The sequence below is a fragment of the Meriones unguiculatus genome, chromosome 7, assembly GCF_030254825.1.
Source record: "Meriones unguiculatus strain TT.TT164.6M chromosome 7, Bangor_MerUng_6.1, whole genome shotgun sequence".
Classification (NCBI taxonomy): domain Eukaryota; kingdom Metazoa; phylum Chordata; class Mammalia; order Rodentia; family Muridae; genus Meriones; species Meriones unguiculatus.
In genome coordinates this window covers 98,450,765-98,463,815 of record NC_083355.1, presented here as the reverse complement: position 1 = coordinate 98,463,815, position 13,051 = coordinate 98,450,765, and the positions used below count along the sequence as shown (strand labels likewise).

Here is a 13,051-nt window from a genome sequence, read left to right as displayed (position 1 = left end):
TTTTTTTCATTAAAAAAGCTTTAACTTTATTGAATATTTTCTTTTTTTGTTTGTTTTTTTATTTTATTATTATTTTTTTTATCAGTACAGAGTTAATAAAATCTACTTCACTGTTAAACATAGAAGGAAGTCAGTGTAGAAACTCAAGGCAGGAACCAGGGGCCAGAAACTGAAGTAGGGGTCATGGAAGAGTGTTTGCTCACTGTAGCTTGTTTATCCTGCTTTCTAACAATACCAGGACAGCTAGCACAGTACTGGCTCTGCCCACAGTAGTCTGGTCCCTTCCAGATCAACCATCAGTCATAGCAGCTTTATTAAAAATATCCAGAACCTGGAAACAACCCAAATGTCCCTCAACTGGGGAGTGGATACAGAAATTTTGGTACATTTACACAATGGAATACTACTCAGCAATTAAAAACAAGGGAATCATGAACTTTGCTGGCAAATGGTGGGATCTAGAAAAGATCATCCTGAGTGAGGTATCCCAGTAGCAGAAAGACACACATGGTATATACTCACTTTTAAGTAGATATTAGACATATAATATAGGATAATCGTACTAAAACCTGTACACCTAAAGAAGGTAAGCAAGGAGGAGGACCCTGGATAAGATGACCAATCCTCACTCACAAAGAGAAGTGGGATGGACGTTGGAAGAAGTAGAAAACAGGTAGCAGGATAGGAGCCTACCACAGAGGGCCTCTGAAAGACTCTACCCTGCAGTGTATCAAAGCAGATACTGAGACTCATAACCAAACTTTGGGCTGAGTGCAGGAAATCTTATGAAAGAAGGGGAGATAGTAAGAACTGGAGAGGACAGTAGCTCCACAAGGAGAGCAACAGAACCAAAATATCTGGGCCCAGTGTCCTTTTCTGGGACACTGATACTGATACTGCAACCAAGGACCATGCATGCATATTACCTAGAACCCATGCTCAGATGTAGCCCATGGCCGCTCAGTCTCCAAGTGGGTACCCTAGTAAGGGGAACAGGGACTCTTTCTTACATGAACTCAGTGGCTTACTCTTTGATTACCTCCCCTTGAAGGGGGAAGCATCCTTACCAGGCCACAGAGAAGGACAATGCAACCAGTCCTGATGAGACCTGATAAGCTAGGGTCAGATGGAAAGGGAGGAGTATTTCCCATATCAGTGGACTTGGAGAAGGGCATAGGAGGAAATGAGGGAGGGAGAGTAGGATTGGGAGGGAATGAAGGAGGGAGATACAGCTGGGATTCAAAGTGAAAAAACTAATTAATATAAAAAATAAAACATTAAAAAAAAGAAAGAAAGAAAAGGCACTACCTGCCTCTAGAGGCATTGCGGATGTGGCTGTTGTGTCACGTGCATCAGTAGGTGGCAGAAAGGAGAGAGACTATGTCTAACATTCGTGGAAAAAAAAAAGTGATCTTGAGACAAGCACCAGTCAGGTGCCAGGGAGGTAGCTTGGGCCCACCACCATTCCAGCACCTGGCAAGCCTTGACCGGCTACTAGAACGGGAAACAAGCCAGAGACTAGAACTCTGCTCTGGGCCCCAGATGTGAGTAGGCCTGAGACAGAGGACCCTTGCAAAGGAGTATTCAGACAGGCTGTGCAAGTAGTGAGCCCAGAAGACCACCAGACTGGCACGTTGGGGCTGGAACAAGGAGTTAGCTTGAGATGAACACCAGTCCTGTACTGTGAAAGCCTGGAGTGTATGCGCAGGGGCTTTGGGGGAGTTGGGGCGTCAGACAATATTTGAGATGATCTCTGCTTGGCCCCATAATGCCCGAGCAAAGCACAGCACTGCTTTGCTCGGGCATTATGCACTAATCCCAGATACTCAAGATACCGTGGGTGTCACTAAAAGGAACAACTAAGTTGTAGAGAAAGAGAAACATAAGGATGTGGACACAGTGAAGAGAGGCAGAACTGGTCTCTCCGGGACAGTGAAGACCAACCTGCTGTGAGTATCCAGTGGTGCTACCTGAGATCATGGTGGGATTCTTGCCTGTGCTGTCACCAGGGTCACATCTGGGTCCACGTCCCTGCAGCAAGCAGCTGGAGTATGCTAACACCAAAGGCCAGGCAGACTTCCCTGTGCTGGTCTGTGCTGGACATGTTCATGTCTGAGGGCTGCCAGAACGGGCCCCACTCCTCATCTGGACATCATCATCGGAGAGATGTCTTTGGAGTGAGTGGGAGGAGAGCTGACCCCGCCCTTCTGCCACCAAGTGGCAGTCTTGGGGAGAGCACCCCCCCAACATTGTGGGAGCTTCAGGATGGCAGAACTGTGTCCCATGTGGTGACACAGATGAGAGAGAAGTTTTCTTTCCTGTCCTCTCCCCTTGTCACCTGTGGCAGGTAGAAGAGCTGGCCCCCACCGGCCGCAGCACTTGGAGGAGTGGGCCCTGTGTTTTGCCTAGGCAGCACAGTAGAGCTGGTCTAGTTTGCAAGGATTGTGGTTGAGCCAGTCCTGCCCGGGGGCATGAGAGTGAGAGAGCTGGGGGGCCTGACCAACTCAGATACCTTCCAGGGCTTTGAATTGTCCCATCCCAGTATCTACCCTATCCCTGAAGTGCTGTAATGCATGGCCAGTCCTAGAGATTGCAAAAGACAGTATTTCCATGATACAGGGCAGCAACAGGACATTGGAGAAGAGTCCCAGTGAGGTTCCAGTATTGATAGAGTAGCAGAAGTCAGAGGTCTTGTACCAGACCAACAAGGTTCATTGCAATGAACATTTGCAAGAAAAGAAGTGTGGAGGAAAGGTTATACTGTGGGATACACTGTGACACACTACAGCTTCTACAACAAGGTTCTTTTTCTCAGTGTGGAGGGGTGTTGCAAAGGTGGAGGGTAAGTATAAGGGGAGGGGAAGATGAATGGGATTGGGGTGCATGGATGTGAAGTTCACAAAGAACCAATATAAGGGAAAGAAAGGAAGGAAGGAAGGAAGGAAGGAAGGAAGGAAGGAAGGAAGGAAGGAAGGAAGGAAAGAAGAAAGGAAGAAAAAGAAAGAAAGGCATCTTCTCAGTTGAGGTTTCCTTTTCCAAAATAACTCTAGCTTGTGTCACATTGAAATAAAACTAGCCGGCACAGCCTCTAACATAATAATGATTCACAATTTTCTAGAATCAAATATTTTCTCCTATGAATGTCCCCTGTTGCAGAATTGCAGATTTAAAACTGAAAGTTGGGAAAGAAAGAAGTAGATGGCACACCTATAATCCCAGCACTCAGGGAGACAGAGGCAGGAGGATCTCAGAATTCAAGTCCAGCCTGGTCTACAAAGCCAAGAATATACAGAGAAACACACAAATTAACAAACAAACAAAAAGAAAAAAGGAGGAGACGGGGTAACATACATTCTTAGATCATCATTATGAAAATACTGCTAAACTTACGTTTGTTTAAATAACCAAAACTTATGTTTCCCCTTTTTTAAGCCAAAAACCAAAAATCTAGACTTGGTATATATATATATATATATATATATATATATATATATATATATATATATATATTTTTTTTTTTTTTTTTCTCTCTTCAGCGTTCTGGTATACACCATCTCACTGGATTCTCACAGTGAACATTTCTCTGTTATGTGCACATCCCAAATCCTCTCTGTATGATTTTATATTCTCCTCTTATGAAATTGCTGGTTGCATTAAGCACCAGAGGCTGTGATAAAATATCATTACCAAGACATCTTACAAAAGGAAGAGTTTATTTGGGCTTATGGTCTTCCGGAGGGAGCATCCCTAATGGCAGTAGAGGGATGGCAGCAAGCAGATGGAACAAGAAGCTAGCGGTTCATATCTCATATAGAAAGCAGAGAGAATAAACTAGAAGCAGAATGTGGTTATGACTCTCAGTGGCCACTCTCGGTAATGTACTTCCTCCAGCAATGTTTAACCACTTTCCCAAACAGTGCCACAAACTCACAACCATGAGTCCAAATGCCTGGGTCTAATGGAGAACATTTCACGTTGAAACCACAATAGTCAGGTTGGATTAAGGTCTATTGTAATTTAATTTATTTTATGTTGATTACTACCTGAAAATCATAATTTCATTATGGTCACATTTTGTTGTACTGGAAATAGTAGCTTCAATTACAGAAGGACTACATATGAGGTCACATATAGTAGACTGGGTGTGTAGTGGCATAGTTCTATATGTGAAAAGGAAGAACGTATAGAGAACTGAAGCTTCCACCAAGAATGCACTAATCATATTTATGTGAACTGAAAACTTAAAATTGGTAAAATGAACACCTAGTGGCCAGAAAATTTCTTCATGATGGATATGACTGATTAATTAAGTGGCCTACTTCGTAAGTATTTCTCTTTATTACACTAAAGATCAAATTTTTAGTATGGTCTACATGACCTAATGTTATCTTTATCTTTTACCTTTTCTTTGTTCCTCTTTAAATTAAAATCACACTCCTTTTCATTCTCTAAATGGGTATTCCTTCTTCCATGAATCTTTGCAAGTGCCATCCATTTTTTTCCTGAATGTTAGTTTTTTACTTATCAACCACAATTTTGTGGATGGGGATTGAATGCAGGCCCTAAAGCATGTTAGGAAAAGATTTCCCACTGAGTGACATCTCTCATCCAATTACTGTTTGAGTTTATCATGCTCTTGACAATCTCTCCCCTACTTCGTGGCTAGTTCTCTGGCTATATTCTTTAAAGAATAATGACATTTTATTTATAAGAATTATAACTATAGTTGTAACCACACTTAATGTTCTATATAAAAACATATGTGCATATACATATATATATATATATACATATAATCAAGTAAAATAAGTTTTCTAACTCAAGAAACTGTACTATCATTATAAAATAAGCACATATATGGAACCTAATCTGTGGAAGGAGGCATTAAAGTTTGATACGTTATTACTTAATTCAAATAATTCTAGGAGGCAATTTATGAAGATGTTATACCTTTTATACTTTTAAATGGGAAATCAAAGACAAGCTCTTAGAATATTTAAAAATAAATAACTTAGTATCTTTTTTTTTTTTCAATGCAGTTTATTCAGGAACATTGAACAATCCTCGGACCCCAGGGAAAGCCAGCCCACAGCTTAAATAGCCTCTGGGTAGCCAACCCAGGCGTGCCACGGGGGCAATGCAGATAGGTCCACATACATGGAAGCAAGCCAGATCCTCAGCCTTAGCCAAATGTGGAATTGTATCTTTTATCTGAAAGAGTATAGTGACTTGAACATAGATAACTATGAAAAAAAAAAAAAAAAACACTTTCCAATGTAGTGTATCCATTACCAGTTAGTTGTCAAACCATTTTTGCTACATTTCAATGGATTTGATTATAAGGCTGTAGAAAGCTCCAATGACTTAGACTAATCAATGTGGAATAGAAGAAATTAGGTTGCTTTTACCTCAGTGAAACTGTGACAATTTTTAACTTGTCTAAAGCCATAAAAATTAACGTGGATCATAACCACAAGCTGTACACTGACAAAAAATGAACCAAGCTCAAACCCCTGTTGAATTATTACAGCTGATGGATAAAAAGGGGCTTCGGAGGCAGCACCTGAGTGATGGATGGTAGATTTTTGATATCTTGTAAAACCAAACAAAACACACACTTACACCATTGAACTGTAAACATTTGGCAATCTGTTTAGTCTTTGGCAGAGAGTCAGAGAGTGTTCTTCAGAACAGAAAATATGAGGATAATTAATACTTTAGGACCCTTGCTATTACTCAGAGGAAGCAATGTCAATGATAAAGGATTAGATTCTGGAGCCAGAGTTTTATGGATTCAAACAAACAGCTACAGTTGTGACCTCAAGAAAATGAATTAACCTCCAAAATATAGACCATTGAAATTCTGCAACATGGTAGAAGAACTTAAACAAATTACTCTGTGTAAAATACTTAGAAAAATTCCTGGTGAATAGAAAGTTCTAGGAGTCTATTTTTTTTTATCGGAATTTTTATTTTTGTCTATTACCACAGTCAGTCTAGATCATTCCTATGCACATTATTTTTCAGAGAAAACAAAGAAGGAACTAGAAATTTCCTAGATTTCAGAAAGGAACCAAATTAGGAATGCCTTTGGAACAAAAACTCTAGATCCAAAATTTGAATTTTTAGTAAGGAGTATGGGACCCAGATCTAAATTGCATCTCAAAGATATGTAGAAATAACATCTGTTCACCTTAATGATACATTTACCCCACAATTACCTCTCCACTTTCTCTAAGCCACAATCCACCATAACTTCCTCAGGGATAAAAAAAAATATAGTAAAAATGTATATTAAAGAAATACAATTTCCCAAAGAAGCCAAAATGCATACAACAGGTACTCTGAAAGCCTTTAACCAACAGTTATCATAATGTCTAACTAATAACTTTAGATAATTGCCAATTTTATTTAATTTTATTGACAACAATATTTTTGTTGTTGTTGGAGTAAGCATGCATTAAAATTGATGCCTTGGATACTAAAGAAAAAGTCAAATTGACTGTAACGAAATTCATTTAGGGAAATAGAATAGACATGAGGGTGGATGGAGGGAGGGGACAGGGTAGGGGAGGTGATAGATATAGGAATAAAAGGAACTGGTGGGGGGTAGAGATGGAGAGAGTATTGGGAAAGACAACTGGAATGGGGGGGTGGAGATAACTCTGGGACCAGCTAAAAACCTAGTACAATGGAAACTCCCAAGAATCTATGGGGATGACTCTAGCTAAGACTCCTAGCAATGGGGCATAAAGAATCTGAAACAGACATCACTGTAACCCAGCAAAAATTGCAATGGAGGGAATGGGACACCAACCCAGGCCCAAAACCTTCTACCCACAAATGTGGAGGGGTAAAAATAAAGCAGAAATTGAGGGACTGGCCAACCAGCGAGTGACTGGCCCAGCTTGAGACCCATGCTGTGAGAGAGCACTCTCTCCTGATATTATTAATGATATTCTGCTATAATTGCGAACCAGACATGTCTCTAGCATAATGATCATAAGATAGGCTTCACACAGCAACTGATAGAAACAGATGCAGAAACCCATAGCCAGGAAAAAGATGGAGCTTGGGGAATCCTGCAGAAGAAGGGAGGAAGAATTGAGGAACCAGAGGAGTCAAGGACACCTCTAAAACAAACAAACAAACAAAAACCCTACAGACTCATCTAACCTGGGCCCCTATGGGCTCATTGAGCTTGAACCACCAACCAGATAACATGCACGGGACAGACCTCAAGGCTCTCTGCACATATGTAACAAATGTATATCTGGATCTTAATGTGGGACTTCTAATAGTGGGAGCAGAGGCTGTCTCTGACTCTGCTGCCTCTCTTTGGATCCCTTTCTCTTAACTGGGCTGTCTCTGGTAGCCTCAACAGGACAAGATGCAGCTAGTGTTACTGCAACTTGTAATGCCAAGGCTGATTGATATCCATGGGAGACCTCTGCTTTTCTGAGGAAAAAGGGAGGAGCGGTAGATGAGGTGAGAGGGAGGTACTGGAAGGAGAAGAGTGAGGGGAAGCTGGGATCAAAATATTCAGTGGATAACTTTTACTATGACCAAGTAGTTTTCTTTTTTTTTCCTCCTGTACTACAGTCCTTGCATAACAATGGCAGTCCTTGTACAGCTGTTTGGAAACAATAGAGTTGTATCTCCATGAATAGAAGAGCACTGTGTTTAAAATAAATAAATAAATAAACCTTGATCCAAAAGTATTCCAGTAAATGAGAGATGCACCTGCAATAGAAGGTCTACAGAACACGGCTGTTGCTGCTGCTTCCTTTGTTTGGTTTGTGAAGTCATAGTGACTCAACTTATTAGTTAATGGGCAAAGCTCAGGGCAGTTGCTTAGGCATTCCTGCTTTCCTCAGTGCTCTCGTTGGGTAAAATCTTATCGCTGTTGTAAATTTCTTTATACCTACTGTTTATTGGCTTATAAATATTGCTTTCACATAATTTTTGTTCAGGAAAATGACTTCTCTCTCTCCTTAGAACACTAAAGTCCAAATCTATCTCTTCTTTTCATAATTAAAGTCCAAACATTGCCAGGCCTTACTCATTAAGTAATTGTAATCTCTAATCAATTACCAAAGTTAATAATGGTGTTTATATTAAGGATGAGAAAGTTAATTACTTCAGACCTGTATTAAATACTGACAAGATTCAAATGCAGATTTTACTTGAAATCAGCGTCTCTCTTGGGGCTCAACAGGGTTGTCATATAATAACTAAAAAAATTATTTTACTATGTCATAACATGATAATATAGTAAGATATTTAAATCTGCTCAGCCTGTATTTGTTCTATTCTAAATAAGCCACAACACAAGGTATCCAAAGTTCCTCTGGAATTTTATAAGTTGGGACACTGAATTAGCTAAAGTCCTTTGGTCTTATTAAAGATGATGTAAACTAAGTGCCTGGGTTGGAGAGAATATTAGATAAAGAAAAGAGAGAAACAGAGGAGAACATTTTCTGGAATATAAGCAAGCAATTTCTAGCAGGGAATTCTTGAAGGGTGATTTCTAGAAAGCATAGGATACCATGAAGATCTTGTGTATACATCACATGAACAAGCAACACCAGTTTTAAAGTAACTCTCCTGTTCTGAGCAAATAAATGGTTCTGTTCCAAAAGTAAAAGCACCAGGGTTATCAAATACCCCATAACACCAAACATGTATGAAAGTTGGGTCCAAAAATATAAAAGTGCATGGGTTGTCTTGGCTTTCCCTCCTTCTCCCTTAGGAATATAAAAGGGTCAGAATCAAGATACAATCAGTATCTAAAACAAGCATGGTTCTCATGACTGAATTAAAAAAAAATAAAATGAAGTAAAACCATTTCAGTCTTACCAGGCCAAACATTTAACCTTGCAGCTAGTTCTCTGTCATTTTATCCCCATGAATATATGCATAGTAATAATAACAGTGACCTTCTGGATACCAGTATAATGAATTACCTCTTATCAGATATAGTACATACATTTCCTTATATGACCGTAAAAAGTATTCCACAATTTTGATAGTAACCAAAGCACACACTAAAACTAAAGCTTTGCACATGCACTACTTTAACATGTCTAACACTGCTAAGAAGTTGTTGAGTTTCTCAGTCCTAACCCACTTATTATGAGAACTTGGTTCTTACTATCTTAGAAGGTGAGGTTTTCTACATTGTGGGCTCCCAGAGCTGAAGTCCTTAAAATCTTGTGCTGTTTTCAAGTTGTCATTCTTAGTCAAGTTCTGAACACTAAAGAATGGCTCAAGTTAACAGCCAGAATGGGTTGATTCTATTTTTTAAAACTTTGATTAACTCAAGTGCTTTTGAAGCATCCAGTTGGATGTCAGCCACACAGTGGAGAGGGTAACTGCATTTGTTCAGTAACCTGGTACAGACGGTTGCCAATGCACTGTCCCTATGCAGGCAGACTTAGAGATGTCTAGTAAATGAACAAGTTGAGTTAAAGTGCTAAATTAATGGGCCTCTAGGATTTGACTGTTTCGTGTGTATGTGTGTGTGTGTGTGTTTTGATGATGCCATGTGTCCCACCAACAACAAATGAGTTTACAATATTAGTGATTTATATACAGTCTAAAGACCAAAGTGTTAAAATCAAATCTAGGGTCTTGAAGTAGTCATGTAAGAGAATATTTAATCATTATATTTGTAGTTGCTTTCAAAATAATTGTTAAATTTGTCTAACCACCTTAGTTCTTCAAAAGAAAATAAATTTTAAAATGATACTTGCTAATATTATGAACCTATAAAAGCTTGTGTTTCTATAACTTAATTAAAAGGATTAAACATTCATATAATGTAAGGCGTACTAGAGGGTTCTGAGGTCTAATTCCTAATGCGAAATCTATGGGCTAATCATCTGTTTCATTGGGGTTCTAAAATCCAAGGAAAAGGTTATAAATATTGTCTATGTTAAGAAAATGTGTTCACCATTTAAAATCAACACACACACACACACACACACACACACACACACCAAACTTTCTAGTCACAAGAGATAGAAGAGGGAGAAACTTGCAAACACATGGCAAATTTTCATCTATTCCCAAAAAACCTTATGGCGTTTTCTTTGGCTAAGTCATCTAATAATTAATTGTTTAATGTTGACAAATTCACATATGTGTAGTGGATTTTACATTGTCATTGCCATCCCCTTTCACCCTGTCATGTCTTCCTTCTTACTACTCTGAAACCCTTCTTCCAGCAAGTCCTCTTTTTACCGTCTGGTCTTTATTTTTTTTTTTTATTAATTACACTTTATTCATTTTGTATCTCCCCATAAGCCCCTCCCTCCTACCCTCCCGGTCCCACTCTCCCTCCCCCTTCTCCCAAGTCCACTGATAGGGGAGGTCCTCCTCTCTTTCCCTCTGATCTTAGTCTATCAGATTACATCCAGAGTGGCTGCATTGTCATCCTCTGTGGCCTGGTAAGACTGCTCTCTCCTCAGGGGGAGGTGATCAAAGAGCAGGCCTATCAGATTGTGTCGGAGGCAGTCCCTCTTCCCATTACTATGTAACCCACTTCGACACTAAACTGCCATGGACTACATCTAGGGGTAGGGGTAGATAGCAGGGGTTCTAGGCTATCTCCATGCCTGGCACTTGGTTGGAGTATGAGTCTCTGGGAAGACCCCTGTGTTCAAATTTTCTGGTTCTGTTGCTCTCCTTGTGGGGTTCCTGTCCTCTCCAGATCTTACTATTTCCCACTTCTTACATAAGATTCCATGCACTCTGTCACACAGTTGGCCATAAGTCTTCTGGTCTTTTTAAGAACACTTTATAATTCACACTGAAGCCCCTAATTCTCTTTTCACAATGTCTGATAACTGCCATGATAAGTAACACACACACACACACACACACACACACACATGCATATATATATATATATATATATATATATATATATATGTATACATATATATATATATCAGAGTTGTTGGGTTTTGTCTGATGCTATTATCTAATTCTATGTGAATCGTTTCTCCTGAGGCCTGCTTGTAATGAGCAGACACTCATATACCCCAAAATGTTTAACCAATAAAATGCCCACATGCCTGGGCAAGGTGGATGGGAAGATGTGGTCAAAATTCTAAAGCTCTGGGGGACAGAGAGGATCTTGGGAAAGATTGACAGTAAAAGAGGAGAAAGTCACAAGGGGTTAGTGTGCAAAAGCAACCACATGGGCCAGGAGGAAGAGTTCTGAGAGTGGCATGGAAAGGAGCAATCCAGATGAAATATAAGCAAGTATTTATGGAATTATGGATGGGAGGCCGCCCAGTTAGGAATGATTAAAGCAGATGGAAAGGAATACGGGATGGGAGACATGAGATAGCAAAAGTGGAATATCTGCCCAGCCCATGGTGAAATAAGGCGATTATGAAATCTAACAGGTGTCTGGGTCTTACTGATTGTGATAGCGGGTTAAATAACACCACACTAATAACTATAGGGCTAATAATAACCATTATTTAGCCCAATAACTTTAATTTACCACAACACAGAGGGGACAATGCAGTCTGTGCATGAAAAAGTTCCGACATCAACATCAAGTCCAAACTGGGAGGTGCAACGTTTGGGAAGCAGAAATACGCTGGTCTTCACATCAGTCAAGAACCCTCAAAATTGCAGCAGTCATAGCACTCCCCCCTTTATATAAATGGATGCCACCCGAAGGTGCTGATGCTGAATCCTAAGATGTACAAACATGTTAAAATGACATCAATATGAGCAAATGTATGGATGAAATATAAAAGGGATCAGTTGAGTCACTACCTAAAAATTCAGTTTTCACCAATTTTACCATAGCTTATTATAATCACTACTAATGACATTTCTTCTCTGTGTTTAAGTTTCCACTGCTATTACCTTAACTAGCCAGTATGTAATTACCTACTTTACAATATAGTCTATTCTGTCAGGTATATCTCATTCTTATTGTTCTCTTTCCAAAAATGGTTCAAACATTGAAGATGAGCAATGCATTGCACTGATTGACACTAAAGCTAAGCTTTTCTTTGGAAAATCACAGTCCTATGAAATAGGGATTGGAAATAGAATTCAGAGACCAGAAACAAAATGCATACCCCTTCACTAAGAATGAACGAGCTATTAATATCACAATTCTAACTACCTTGAGATACAGAAAAAAAAATCACAAAACAATATGATTTCTCTGTTCTCAAACAGAAGATACATTTCATAATTTGAAGGGTGTAAGAACTTATATAATTGTTCATACATATACATACCACCTCAGCATAGAGATATTATGAAAATAGTTCTATTGAAAGAAATGTTGAGTTAATAAAATTTCTTCAAAAGCATTTAAATATTTCTGGTTTCTACGTGCTATTAAAAAGTACATTACAAAAAATTGCTGTAAAGTTTACATGTATACTCTACTTGTCAGGAGAAGAAAAATGTATTGTTCAAACCCCCTGAAATCCATTCATAATGTTTTGGAGAAAACATAAAATTGAAAATCAAAGTACATGCATTGCCTTTGTTTTTTTCAAAGACATTTTATGGCATTCAAGCTTCATCTTTAACCCCAAGCATGTCGACAGTAATGAAAGTGTCATATAGCTTGCTAGAGTGTATTATTAAAAAACTAAAATATAAATCAGAGGAGGTTCGAATATTGCTCTAGAATTTACTGGCTGTAAGCTGTGTCTCATATTACTCATCAAAATTGAAAAAGTCATACTTATTCTCACAGGAAATTAAGGAGACTTGAGATGACTTAATGTAAGTTATTTTAACTTACAAGGCAGTTATATAAAAGGAGCAGATTAAATTCCACTTTCAGGGGAAGCCAGGGCAGAAATGGAAGTAGCTAAAGGGAAATAATGCAGTAATGAGATGACTTGAGGGCTTGAATCATAGTTTCTTAGTAGCACCTTTGTATTAGATCTTTTCAGGCTCTGACATTAGAGTAGGAGGAAGGCGGCAAAAGAGGCCAGGCTTGATGATTCTATCCTTAGGTCAAGAAGATAGAAACCAAGTTATCAGAAGAGAATCTCCA

General features: G+C 39.1%; 1 pseudogene; it reads left to right on the top strand.

Annotated features, from left to right (window-relative positions):
* Positions 1 to 1,307: 1,307 nt before the first annotated feature.
* Positions 1,308 to 1,392, top strand: LOC132655675 (small nucleolar RNA SNORA17; annotated as a pseudogene).
* Positions 1,393 to 13,051: the final 11,659 nt, after the last annotated feature.